At 43.7% G+C, this 14,400-nt stretch overlaps 1 protein-coding gene across 20 annotated transcripts in view; it reads left to right on the forward strand.

Moving 5' to 3' along the window:
* TENM1 (teneurin transmembrane protein 1) overlaps positions 1-14,400 on the forward strand; it is a 926,028-nt gene that overhangs the window by 880,562 nt on the left and 31,066 nt on the right. The gene's annotated exons all lie outside the window — the stretch shown is intronic.

The raw sequence follows: 14,400 nt of genomic DNA on the forward strand, positions 1-14,400 counted from the left end.
TTCTTTTAGAAAAGATCTCTTTTTTTTTTTCCCCAAAAAACTTTTACTTCATGAAAGGCTCCAGAAAAACAGTTGTTATTTTTCAGTATGCAGTCATCTTATACTCTGATTCTTTATGCCCTGCTGCTTAATTTCTTGTTTGTTCTTCTCTAACTTCATTGGGTTACCAGAGAAGCTGAGAGTGGAAGTTGTGGCCCCAGCAGAATCAGCAGCTGTTTTGCCATTGACTTAGTGGCAATTCTCCCTGGATTCTCTTCTGAGCATAATTGAAAGGGTACTGTGGATAGCGAGGAGCAGCTGGATCCTAAGAGAGTGCATGTGCTTCTGAAAAACAGACCAAAACAGGTAGTGGACAGAGCCTTTACAGAGGTATTTCAAACCTTTTGAAAAAAAGAGCCCTCCTCACTCCTGCAATTAATTAAGAGTTAGTCTTTGGAGACCTTAAGCCTATACAAAATAATTCTAGCTATAATAGCATATGTAGGAAGAAGCAGTCACTGGTATCCATCCTTTGACACAAAACCAAGCTGAAAGCCTCTTTAAAAAGGGATCTTCAAGTAGAGATAAAATAATCTTTTTCCCAGGAGTAGAGGAGAGGTTAAGTAGCCTGTCTTTAACAGGAGCTAAGAGAAAAGAGGCTCATAGGATTAGGACCTCAGGTGGAAAGAAAAAGCAAAATCTGTGAGAGCTCATGAATCAAACTTGTGGGTGTGTAATGTGGGGTTTAGAATATCAAACAGAAAGTGGGGTGATTTCATCACAGCTAATTCACATTCTAATCACATTATTCTATCACCAAGTTTGAAATACTAGTCACAGAAGCAGGGTAGCATGTGATGGAGTCACACTGCAATCTTTCCCTTAAAGCTCAAGTGCTCTTCTTGTGCTGGTCACCTGCAAAACAGCTATTTTTTTTTTCAATTAGCTGCCATAAATAATGCATTGCTGCTGAGTAAAGACTATGTACATTTTGATCAGCTCTTCCAGAGATTGCATCTCTTTCTTTGATTGTTGAGGCAGGGAATGGTTAGACACTTGATGATGAGGTGAAGGAGACCTGACAGACCTCTGCTCATGATTTTTCTCTTACATTTTCTTTATACAGAGCCACTGTTGCATTTTTTTCTTTTAATCAGTTGTTTCTAAAGAGAAATTGTGAGAAGGAAGAAACCTCCATAAGAATTGGATGGCTAGAGCAAGAAGGTTGCAGCTCAGCCCTGAGTCTAGAGGTGCATCTTCTTGACTAACAGTAACTTTTATACTCTGCTCGTTTTGGCTGGGATAGGGTTAATTTTCTTCACAGAAGCTCATATGGGGCTGTGTGTTTGGATTTCTGCTGGAAGCAGTGTTGATAATACAGGGATTCTTTCATTACTGCTGAGCAGTGCTTACAGAGTAGTATTCTCTTCTGCACACCAGCAACCAAACTGGGGGTGCACAAGCAGTTGGGAGGGGACACAGCTTGGACAGATGACCCCATCTGACCAAAGCATATCCCATACCATGTGATGTCAAGCTCAGTATGTAAAGCTGGCAACAGGATTGATGGTGTTTGCCTTCCCAAATCACTGCTACATGTGATGGAGCTCTGCTTTCCTGGGGAGAGCTGAACACCTGACAGATGATGGGAAGTGGGAAATTAATTCCCTGTTTTACTTTGTTTGTGTGCACAGCTTTTGCTTTACCTATGAAGCTGTCTTTATACCATCCTATGAGTTTTCTCACTTTTACTCTTCCAATTCTCTCCTCCAATGCAGAGTGAGTGAGCAGGCAGCTGTGTAGGACTGAGTTGCCAGCATGGGTCACCACAGCACACTCACCAAATGCTGCCTGTGTGTGCACAAAGCCCTTGCGTACATATTCACCCAGCAATTCCAACTCATCCAAGCTGCCTCGCCACCCCCGGGCTTCCTCCAGCTGGCTCATTGGCCTCACGTGGCTGAGGCCCCAGCGCACTACCCAGCTCCCCAGACACCTGATCCTCTTCCAGCTCTCCAGGGAATGGGTTCCCAGCTGAGAAGCTGGCTCTCCTCTCAGTCTTTCCTAAGCAACAAACTTATCTACTTGTTTCACCTTATATTCCTTACACACGAGTAGCTTTTCGTTATCTCTCTCGTTTAAATATGGTTTCAGAATGATGGGGTCTAGCTGAAGTGCAGGGTGCTGCACTTTGGCCACAACAACCCCATGCAGAGATACAGGCTGGGGTCGGAGTGGCTGGAGAGCAGCCAGACAGAGAGGGATCTGGGGGTACTGATTGATACCCACCTGAACATGAGCCAGCAGTGTGCCCAGGTGGCCAAGAGAGCCAGTGGCATCCTGGCCTGCATCAGGAATGGTGTGGTCAGCAGGAGCAGGGAGGTCATTCTGCCCCTGTACTCTGCACTGGTCAGACCACACCTCGAGTACTGCGTTCAGTTCTGGGCCCCCCAGTTTAGGAAGGACACTGAGATGCTTGAGCATGTCCAGAGAAGGGCGACGAGGCTGGGGAGAGGCCTTGAGCACAGCCCTACGAGGAGAGGCTGAGGGAGCTGGGGTTGTTTAGCCTGGAGAAGAGGAGGCTCAGGGGTGACCTTATTGCTGTCTACAACTACCTGAGGGGTGGTTGTGGCCAGGAGGAGGTTGCTCTCTTCTCTCAGGTGGCCAGCACCAGAACGAGAGGACACAGCCTCAGGCTGCGCCAGGGGAAATTTAGGCTTGAGGTGAGGAGAAAGTTCTTCACTGAGAGAGTCATTGGACACTGGAATGGGCTGCCCGGGGAGGTGGTGGAGTCGTCGTCCCTGGGGCAGTTCAAGGCAAGGTTGGATGTGGCACTTGGTGCCATGGTCTAGCCTTGGGCACTGTGGTAAAGGGTTGGACTTGATGATCTGTGAGGTCTCTTCCAACCTTGGCGATACTGTGATACTGTGATGAGTTATTTGTGGCAGAAGCCTTGCATCTGCTGTGCTGAATTACACTACTGAAAATGTTTGGTGCAGCTTTGCCAAATTGTCAGGGGTCTACAATGGGTTGAGAGAAGTCAGCTACTACATCTGGCTTTCTTCCTCTCTTGAGGAGACATAATGGACAAAATCATAGAATCGTAGAATTAACCAGGTTGGATGAGACCTCCAAGATCATCCAGTCCAACCCATCCCCCAGCCCTAGCCAGTCAACTAGCCCATGGCACCAAGTGCCTCATCCAGTCTTTTCTTGAAGATTGTATATACTCATAATGTATATATATTTATGCAGATATACTTCTGTATACATTTGTGTATAGGTAGTTTTTACATAGAGCTACCATATTGAAAGCTGGTCCCTAATACCCTAAAGTCTGTGCCCAAAGAAGGCCTGCTAAGAAGGGAACATAGGTATTGATGGGAGCATGCAGAAGCAGGCTGAGCAGGCAGTGCTACTCCTTTTCTTTGAATCCACTTGTCCGTCCATATCCACTTTGATGGAGATGACCACTCCCATAGCCATGGTTTTTATGATTGCCAAGGCTGTTACTGTGCATGTGTTGCTCTTCTCTCACCAACCAACCCCTCACATCTGTGGGGTAAAGGACCTCCCACAGATGTAATAGGTTTTGTGTGTTTTAAAGAGAATAATAATAATAATAACTGGGCTTTACATGGAGCTGTCTTTACTGCCTCCGTTTCAAGCCTCTCAGATTACCCAGTGGGTTCTGGTTTGGGCACTTGGAAGTGTTGCACAGCATTAGCTGGGAGGAAGGTTAAATGGGCTGACACAAGTTTGAAGGTTGAGGCCAGCAGTCACCAGAGGTCCTGGTGTTCATCCTGCAGTGATGTCACGCACTGCTGGGATAAAAACTGCTGCGTTGACTAGGTCAGAGAAAGCTCATCCTACATCACAGAGGAGTGGGGACTGGACTCATGGTCCATCTCCATGACAGCACAGATCAGGGAAAAGCTGACAGAAATAAAAGGTGTGAAACCATCACAAATGAAAACAATCCAGGCTTTTAATTTTGTCATCATGCCATCCACACTTTACATAGCTGCAAACGAGCGCCTTTAAAAGCTGTAAAAGAAAGTGTGGGTACGTTTGCATGACTGAAAACATTGCACCGCTTCGTGCCCTGCAGAAGGAGGGTTACAAAAGCCAGCAGAGTGATAACTTCGGGGCTGCAAAATGCTCCAGGTGCTAAGAGGATCCTGGAAGCCAGCAGATCCTGTCAAAACACTGCAGCAATAGTAACAGCTCACAAAGGGCAGGGCTTTGAAGCATGTCAGCACTAGGGAGCATCAGAGGATGCTGTTCCCTTGCTGTCTGGGTACTTCTCAAGCTGCTTATAAACAAAGACTGAAAAGGTTTTGGTACTAAGAAGTGTTACTCTGGAGGTATTAGTGATATGCCCAGTATTATTATTATTAGGACTAAGTTTGCCTTATGTTTAAAAGCTGCTAAAGCCAAACAAATGCGAGCTGTGAGAACCACAAAAAGCCATGTGGCAGGAGCTGCAGCCTGAGCGATGACAGCTAATCATGCCTGATTCCTCCTCCTCATCATGATAACCATGTTTGCTTCAGCCTCTTTTCTGACCTCATTTGTGCCAAGGGAAAAAAAGAAAACCTCTGTCAGTGGAGGAGGAAAAAAAGCAAATGTCAGGACAGAAGTTAGTTGTGTCCATTTGTAGTGTGCACTCTGAAGTTTAGGCCACAGAGAGATGCAAACAGAGTGCCAGAGAGCACCGTTTCATGTGGTATGTTACTCTGACAATAACATTTACAAACAAATTAGCTAAAAAATGTCTGAAGGACATCCAGCTTTTACAAACTGGGCCTCATCTCCTGCTGATAGCTTCCTTTGGGATGGGGATAGAATGCAAAATTACACACTGCCCTGGAGAATAAATTTATGAAGTTTAGCAATGTAGGTCACATTGCAAGAAAATCATAACTGTCTGAACATCACTCAATAGCCATTCAATCAACTGCTTAAAGCAAAATGAGAAACTGAACAGCATGTAGCTGTCTCTGGTGAGAACTGGGGAAAGTCATGATACGATGTAAAACCCTTTAGGTCCTCCATCCATATGTATTTCTTTTTTTCTATTTTCCTTGCCAGTTAGGAGTTATATTTCTGTGTCCATATCAATAGTGACAACAGAACTAAAGTGTTTGTGTTACTGCTGCTATAAACTATGGATGTGTTGGGTTGGTCATAAAAGGTATGCCAAAAATTTGGGGAATCAGAGGAGGTCAAGTGGTTGGATCCTGGTATGAATAGAGTAGTCTTAAGGAATTAATTTCATTGTGAAGTTATTTTTCTATGCTGCCAGCCAGGTATTTGTTCTGTTCTTTTGGATTTGATTGGAAGGAAGCAAGAGAACACCTTTTTAAAAGGATTTATTTCTAGATCTAGCACTCTCTGGAGATTTTCTGGCTTTCTGCATCTAGAAATTGCTAAGAGATTGAGATCTAGAGATTTAGAACTTTGCTGGAGGCATTGAGAGCCTTTCTGGCACCTCTGTAGATGTGTGATCTTTCTAGGTGTAGAGCTTGGGGTGGAGAAGGAAGAGGATCCACAGATCCTGGAGCATGTCTAGAGATTGATGTTCTTCCTGGCATGGTGTAGAGCATGTTTAGAGCCTTTTCTCAGAGCCTGCCTAACACTTCTCTAGAGTCCTTCTGCAGCCCTTTGCAGCTTGGCAGGCTTTCCTAGATCCAGAGCCCTTAAGGGCACTTTCTGGAGACCCCTTCTATAGTCTCCTGCATATCCCTGTCCTCTACCCCCTTTTTGTCTTTTTGATTTGCAAGAGACTTTCCTGAGCCCTTCTAGGTCTGGAGTCTTTCTATGCCTTTCTAGATCTAGAGCTCAGCTACTGAAAATCATAAACTTTATTTAGCAATGTCATTAGGAACCTCTTGGAAACATAATTTTGGATGCACTTTTAAAATTTCTTGTCTGGAGCCTTTTCAAAGGCAAGAAAAGTGAGCACCTTTCCTTTGACATCAAGCTGGTATCCATCTCAGGCTTGAGATGTGTTCCTTAGCTCAATGGTACTTTCTTATTTTGCTTGGAAAAAAAAAAATCTGTCCTAACCTTCATCCTTGTAAGCTTTTCTGGCACAGTCTGATAGTGCATATCCAAAAATGCATCACAGCAGTAAGCAGCATCCTTAGATGACAGAAATTTAAACTAAGTGCCTGCTCACAGTCTCAGACTATTCAAGAGAGATGTTGAGGTGCTGGAGCGTGTCCAGAGAAGGGCAACAAAGCTGGTGAAGGGCCTGGAACACAAACCCTATGAGGAGAGGCTGAGGGAGCTGGGGGTGTTTAGCCTATAGAAGAGGAGGCTCAGGGCAGACCTCATTGCTGTCTACAACTACCTGAAGGGAGGCTGTAGCCAGGTGGGGGTTGGTCTCTTCTCCCAGACAACCAGCAACAGAACAAGGGGACAGAGTCTCAAGTTGTGCTGGGGGAAGTATAGGCTGGATGTTAGGAGGAAGTTCTTGCCAGAAAGAGTGATTGGCATTGGAATGGGCTGCCCAGGGAGGTGGTGGAGTCACCATCCCTGGAGATCATAGAATCATAGAATCAAGCAGGTTGGAAGAGACCTCCAAGATCATCCAGTCCAACCTATCACCCTGCCCTATCCAATCAACTAGACCATGGCACTAAGTGCCTCATCCAGTCTTTTCTTGAAGACCCCCAGGGACGGTGCCTCCACCACCTCCCTGGGCAGCCCATTCCAATGGGAAATGAGGCATTCAGTGCCATGGTCTAGTTGACTGAATAGGACTGGGTGCTAGGTTGGACTGGATGATATTGGAGGTCTCTTCCGACTTGGTTGATTCTGTGATTCTATGAATATACATACTCACATGGAAGGATTGCTGCATGGAATGCAGCTGTCTTGTTTGTTGTGCAAAATGCAAGATGTCTTAAGTTTTTTTAATTAGCTGTTTGGAGTCTAGCAGCAGGATGTGTTTGCTCCCAATGCAGCATGACAGCTAGTCAGCTTACATTCATTTTGCTCAGCTGCAATATCTGTTGTGCAAATACTTGTGAAAAATTAGTTGCAGAAAGCCATGTTGTGATAACAATTCATCTTGATGCTCATTTGTCTAAAAGGAAGGACTCGATTTACTTCAGTGGCTTTTCTAACTAGAACTTTTTGTATCCATGTGAAAAAAAATATGCATAATTTAAAGATAAAAATGAAACTTTTCTGCAGCTGTTTTGCTTTATATCTCTGCTATGGTTTAGTAAAGAACTTCACTCTTACAATGAATTTGAAAAAGCCATTACTATTGAATTGTGTGTTGTTGTAGAAATATGCCATAGAGGATGCCCTGCCATAAACATGAATTGCAGAATATCTATTTTTTCCATCCTTCTTTCTTTCACTTGCAGGGGTTGTGTTTATGAGTTTAACGGTGTAAGTCTTAAGGGAAAGCTTAAACCACAGAATTGAATTTGCATTTTCTTCTGAAAGCCATAGAGCTAGCATTTGTTCTGTTCCTTGCAGGAATATGTTCTAGTCCTGATCCAACTGAGGAGGCAGCTGTGGCTCCCTCATGCCCAACTGAAAACCTCCTGGCAACAGCATCTCATCCTTCACTTCCCTTGGTCTCACTGTCTGCCCAGCCCAAGGGTCAAAAGAACAGTGCTGTGAGGTGCTGTGCTGTTGTCAGAGATCATAACTCTGCAGACTGTTCCCTGGGTGCAACTCCATAGGAAATTTCAGTTTTAAGAATTGAATTTGAATTTGAGTTTTTAATTTGACTCAGGATTCAGGGCAGAGTCAGAGTATTTGGGTGGTATATTGACAGTGGCTGATGTTGCTCAGAGGTAGAGCTTTTGCTTTTTTTCACTTAAGGAATATTCATTTCTATGTATTCTCTCTTCCTCTTGCTTTTCAGGCCAGATGTTTTTATGAACCTCAGTGGTTATTGGAAGCAAAAGACACCATACCATACTAGCTCCAGAATCTCACTGTTCTCAAACAGCTTTTAATTACTGTCTCAGTTAAAGCATTTCAGTGTCTTCCTCCCATCTTTTTTTTGCATTGGCAGCACAATGGCTTTCCTTATCCAGAACTTCCGAGCCCGAAATGGAAAGATGAGGCCAAAACTAGTGAGAGATTTATTGAGATTTATTAAGATCTGTGCAGCCTTACTTTTGTGCTGTTTTGTCTGACAAGCACGGGGACCTGGAAATGCAGGCTAGAAAGTGAGGCAAAATAGAAACAGTGCTGTTGTTAGCTAAATTTCCACCTGGTCCCACTCCTTCCTTTTGGCCATGCAAATTAACTGCAGTGATATGTTTGGAGGACATCTATTCCCACTCCAGCACTGGAGACACGTTTGGGTTAGATTCAAATTCATGGTCTATTTTGAGATATTTTAATTGAAGAGTCTAAGATTCCTCCTCTCAGAGGTATCAGGCTGCTCAAAATACTTTGCAAATTCCTTCTGGACATTTAACAAAGTATTTCTCTCATGGCCTGTATAAACCATGGGTACCATGTTTAAACAGACATGGCTTAGGAATCTAACTCCCATTGATTTTCATAGTCAATGGGCTTATGTGATTCTGGATAACAGTCACTCTGTTATTAAATAAAGACAGTGTGAAGCCTGTCCCCATAGAAATCAGCATTTCCTATTGACTTAGTAGACCCAAGATACAGTCTTTGAAGTTGTGAAGCAGAAAAAAAAACATAAAAACGAAATTAAGAAACTGGAAAGTGAGAGCACAGTGAATCTTGTGGCATGTGAAGTGAAAACAAGCAGTGCAAAGTGTTGAAGTGGTGCCTCACCTTCATGTTCCTGCACTGCGTCCCTCATCCCCTAGAAATAATTGACAGCAAAGACAGGTTGGTGGGGAGACTACACGAGTCATGATCCTGGAGAACTGGGGGCCTCAGACCTCTGAGCTGCATCTGTAAATGTGCCACAGCTGCATTCCCAGCCCAGGGTAGAAAACAGCAGTTATTAGGCTGCAAAATTCATTTATTTGAGTTTTTCACTGGGGAACAATGAATGCAGAGAGAGCAGCATTTGTGAAGTTTATAGCAGGGACTGGTACAGCTGAACTGTGTAATTCTGAGCTTTATAATATGCAGCATCAGGAGCACGAGAAACAAAGGCTCCTCCAGTGTGGGAGGAGGCTGAAATCCCACTGTGGGGAAGGGCTCCCCAGTGTTAGACTTCAGGAGCTGAATTGCATCTCTGTGTGCCATTAAGAAAGTAGCTAAGCTGCTGAGAGGACCTGACAGTGTCAGTGTCAACAAAAGAAAGAGCCCAGAAGTGAGAGCAAACTGACAGAAAATGATGAAAAAATATCCGTGGTTGTCAACTGTAAGAAAATAGAGAGAAATATATGTAGTGAGACATCCTGTAGAAAGTTCAGGGAAGCAGAACCAGGATCCTTCAGCCTTGTAAACTACACACTTACTCCTAATAGACTGCCTGTGTGGGTCCTTCTTTGGAGCCATTTCTTTCCCAGAAGGAAGGAAAAGGAAAGGTTTGAGTAGGAAGAGAAATAAAATGCTATTTAGAAGGACACTGTGGTGAGTAAAAGGGTTTGGCCTGGCAACAACAGCTGAAGTGAGTCTAAACAAGATAGAGATGAAAAAAAGAGGAGTTAGCAGCAAAAGAGAAATGTGGAAGAGGCTGTGGTCAGGTCCTCAAATGCATGTTGTAGAGCAGAATAAAGGCAAAGGTAGCATAAACAGAAGGGCTTGAAGCTGAGGAGTGCAGATAGGAAGTAATCCATCAGTCAGGACTATCTGAAGAATTTTGGCATGAATTTTTATGCTACTGCATGAAATTGAATCAAAAATATACAAGGAGTGCATGGCAAGAAATCAAAGCAATGGTGAAGCTTTTTTAGGGATTTGTGTAGCTTCTTTTAATCCATGATAAATGAAACTTATCCCAGTGAAATTTACCCCCCACAACCAAACAGTTAAGCCCTTGCAACTGGCATCTGTAGGCAAGGATAAATTTTTCACTCTTTTCTTACTTTGATATGTTTGATCCAATTTGTTTAAAATAGTACCAAAAATGTCACAGCTGCAAAGTGGCATTCAAAATGAGCAGAAACTTTTAGCCATGTGGTCAAAAGCGAAACAGTCTTTGTCACAAGCTAGCACTGAAATGCTGAAGAAGCCAGCAGTGTGCCCAGGTGGCCAAGAGAGCCAGTGGCATCCTGGCCTGCATCAGGAATGGTGTGGTCAGCAGGAGCAGGGAGGTCATTCTGCCCCTGTACTCTGCACTGGTTAGACCACACCTTGAGTACTGTGTTCAGTTCTGGGCCCCCCAGTTTAGGAGGGACGTTGAGATGCTTGAGCGTGTCCAGAGAAGGGCGACGAGGCTGGGGAGAGGCCTTGAGCACAGCCCTACGAGGAGAGGCTGAGGGAGCTGGGATTGTTTAGCCTGGAGAAGAGGAGGCTCAGGGGTGACCTTATTGCTGTCTACAACTACCTGAGGGGTGGTTGTGGCCAGGGGGAGGTTGCTCTCGTCTCTCAGGTGGCCAGCGCCAGAACGAGAGGACACAGCCTCAGGCTGCACCAGGGGAGATTTAGGCTTGAGGTGAGGAGAAAGTTCTTCCCTGAGAGAGTCATTGGACACTGGAATGGGCTGCCCGGGGAGGTGGTGGAGTCGCCGTCCCTGGGGCAGTTCAAGGCAAGGTTGGACGTGGCACTTGGTGCCATGGTGTATCCTTGAGCTCTGTGGTAAAGGGTTGGACTTGATGATCTGTGAGGTCTCTTCCAACCCTGATGATACTGTGATACTGTGAAGTATGAGTGCAGGCTTACCTATCAATGCTACTTGGCAAGAAAAAAAAAAGACCACACTATTTATTTAATTTTAAAGCTTTGCTGTGGGAAAACTATTTAAGCACTTCCAGTCCAGCCACAGTAGGTAGATGTGTAGTTATACATGCACATTTATATTTTGCAAATAAGAAACAGATGCAAAGTACCCTTTGGATCCGAGAGCCAACTGCCTCAATGTGGATCTCCCAGTGAAAATTCATTTAAACTGAAGCCACGTTTGTGCACTTGGTATTTTCCAGAAGACTTGACATGAAAAAGTGCATTAGAAAGCCAGACCAGTAGGTGTTAATTTTGCACTGCTCAAACCGGAGATTGATTATTAGATATAGCTGGAGCCTTTATGTTGACAGTTAAATGCTGAATTCCCAGAGAAGTTGACATGTTAATACTTAGGTGCAAGGTCTCATTGCTCAAGGGTTCACTTGTTTTGGCAGTGATTTCCATTGCATAGACTCAGTCTCCCGTGAACCAAACCAGAACTGTCACCTGAAAATCTGAGCCAGCGCAGAGTGTGAGGTGCTGACTGCCACGGAACAAACCTTGTCTGTTTGTTTATAATGGGATAATCAGCAGTGCTATTGCTGTACATTGGGAAGGAAGGAAGGAAGGAAGGAAGGAAGGAAGGAAGGAAGGAAGGAAGGAAGGAAGGAAGGAAGGAAGGAAGGAAGGAAGGAAGGAAGGAAGGAAGGAAGGAAGGAAGGAAGGAAGGAAGGAAGGAAGGAAGGAAGGAAGGAAGGAAGGAAGGAAGGAAGGAAGGAAGGAAGGAAGGAAGGAAGGAAGGAAGGAGAAGAAGAAAAAAAGAAAAGAAAAGAAAAGAAAAGAAAAGAAAAGAAAAGAAAAGAAAAGAAAAGAAAAGAAAAGAAAAGAAAAGAAAAGAAAAGAAAAGAAAAGAAAAGAAAAGAAAAGAAAAGAAAAGAAAAGAAAAGAAAAGAACTTCAAATAGGCCCAGATTTGATTTCTAAGACAAATATAAATATATGGGAGAGGACTTTTTACAAGGGCTTGTGAAGTATTGCTTCAAATTGAAAGGTATATGAACTGATTTAATAGTCTAATCCTAACAGATTTTGTCTGGAAGAACTTTTTAATAGGCACGGTCATATCAGATGAGACTTGAAATGCTTCTCTGTAATGTGTTTATTGGCTCTGTGTGAAGCACAACTGATGGTTTGGTCACAGAAAGCTGCCAGAGAGCAGCTTGCTTTAGAAGAAAAGAAACAAGCAGTGAGTTTGCAAGATAACAGTGAACCTGAGGGTGCAGTTACACTTCAGCTTAAGCTGATTTAGGTGATTAGTTTTCAGCCAGCAAACTGTCCCAAACATGCTCTCTGTAGGAGCACATAAACACTGGCCTCGCTTCTGGGAGCTGCTGAGAGAAGGATGGGGTAGGACTGCAGCAGCCTCAGTTTACACTGGTGTAAAATGCCATGGGGCCATACCCTGATAAGAACAATGCAGACTTCTTTTAAATCTGTGAAATTCTTCTGCAGATTAAGAATGCTCAGGGGTTTGTGTTTATGTTTGCTTTAAATTGGCCTGTGTCACCTTTTCTCCCCCTCCAGTTGCACTAGCATAAGCATGCAGTGAGCAGCAGCTGGTGTTTTTTGCTGCAGCCTCCAGACAGGTACATGCTAACTTTAATATTTCACCTGGGATTAAACCATTGATACATCCATGACTGATTTTAAACCTGGGAAGGAGAAGCTGTAACCATACCTTCTGTTACCTTTGCAGAGCAGAGAGCCAGACAATACTTCTGGTGTAGTAACCAAAATTGTTTAGATGTTCCCATCTAAAATTATATTTCTTTTTACCATAATGCAGCTGGATTTACAGATGTGATCAGTATGGAAGCAAATGTGCTTGCAGTCAACAGCTGTTAAGACTAAGCTTTAGGCATATTGCTTTAAGTGAAATGGACAGCTGCATAGAAGTTCATTCTATCTCAATAAACCAAGACAGCCTCAAACCAGAGAAGAAAAGCTATTTTGGCTCAAACCAGTCCCTGTTTATCCAACCAGCCATGCCTTCACAGTGGGACAAATCTGAATTATTTAATGGGAATAGGCAGTGTGGCTGGTTCACAAAGGAAAATCCAGATAGTAAGACATGGTAGGTGCTCTGCAAAGTCACTATGGCAAAAATACAGTATTTCAGCCCAGTTTTGATCACTAGGAATCTAGTTATGGTTAATCAAAGACTACTTTTATAGTCCATAAAGGATTGAAGCAGAAGATGGCTATTTCCCATTAAAAATAATCCATTCACCTGGATAGAGCAGGCAAATGTTCTGTGTTAAAGGTAGACTTGAAATACAGTTTGTTCCAAGTTCCCTTGCAAGGGTTTTTTAATACTAACTATAGACTTTTGTTTGGTGTCCCAGTGAACTCTCAGCTAACAGCAGTGTGTAAAGCAGCCCCAGCACAGCAGGTGGAATCCAGGCAGTGTCTCACATGCACAGAAATCAGCAGCTTTATGGGAGGAATCTGTTTCCAACTGCTTCACCACATTTATCATCATTTGGAAAGACTCTACCACCTGGTTCAGAAGAGATCTTGAACCCAGCAGCATTAGTCTTAATGCCAGTTATTATGCTGTCAAGTGAAAACGGGCTGGGCACAGGGAGGAAGTCAATTACTTTATGGGTCTTCATAATTGTGTGGTGCAAGATGTAACCACGCAGGACAAGATGTGGTAGCCACAATGCCCTCACTTTATTAAAACACCAGTTACTAAACAAGCAATGTAGTCCTGGAAATGAGATTATTCAGGAAGTACTGATGCTTCAGAAAGAGAGATACTTGGCCTCCAGCCTGGTTCCTGAGCTGACCCCAGGCAAGCAGGTGGCTTATGATGGCCACACACTCCACCATATGTTATTACTCAGTCCTGAGCATTGTGTTAGCATCTGCGGTCTCTACATTCATAGATCTTCTAATTAGTGCAGTGGAAAAATGAGCAAAAATGGCAACAAATTCAGTAAGTGAAATAATGGAAGCTTCTGTGACATAAAAACCTGCTACATTCTAGCCTGGTATTTATTCGCTTCTGATGACTGAAATATTTAGTCCAGAAAAATTCCACTCAGATAAAAGCAGCCTTTTCTTCTTGAAGAATAACAAGCAAAGCATCCTGAGACAGGCGAAAATAGGCTGTCGTGCAATCTCAGTGGCTCATTTGTTCTCTGACCTTTCCGTAGACAAGCTGCAATCCAAATCCTCCACTGGCCTTAGCTGGCAGGAGGGACCAGTCTACTGTGTTGTTGTTTCCCAGTTCAGTGATCCTGCACTGCCTGTTGAGCCTTCTCAACGGGAGGAGTTTGGAGCTCTGGCCAGTACATGCTGCAAACAGCAGCCTACATACTGGTTGTCTTTCAGGTTGACATACAGCCCCACCTTTAATTTGGAGCATGTTTAATTCGTCCAGCCTGTGATGCAACAAGTATCAGACGAGCAAGGTTATGGTGGTATTTCCTCCAGCATTGTTTGGAAGCTTTGCTTGGTTGGCACTCACTTGCATGGAAAGAGGCAAAAAGATAACCTTAAGTATGAAGAATATAATTAATCCATGACTGAAATACTGAATTCACAAAGCAAAATCATT

The sequence above is a fragment of the Pogoniulus pusillus genome, chromosome 19, assembly GCF_015220805.1.
Source record: "Pogoniulus pusillus isolate bPogPus1 chromosome 19, bPogPus1.pri, whole genome shotgun sequence".
In the NCBI taxonomy this organism is placed as follows: Eukaryota; Metazoa; Chordata; class Aves; order Piciformes; family Lybiidae; genus Pogoniulus; species Pogoniulus pusillus.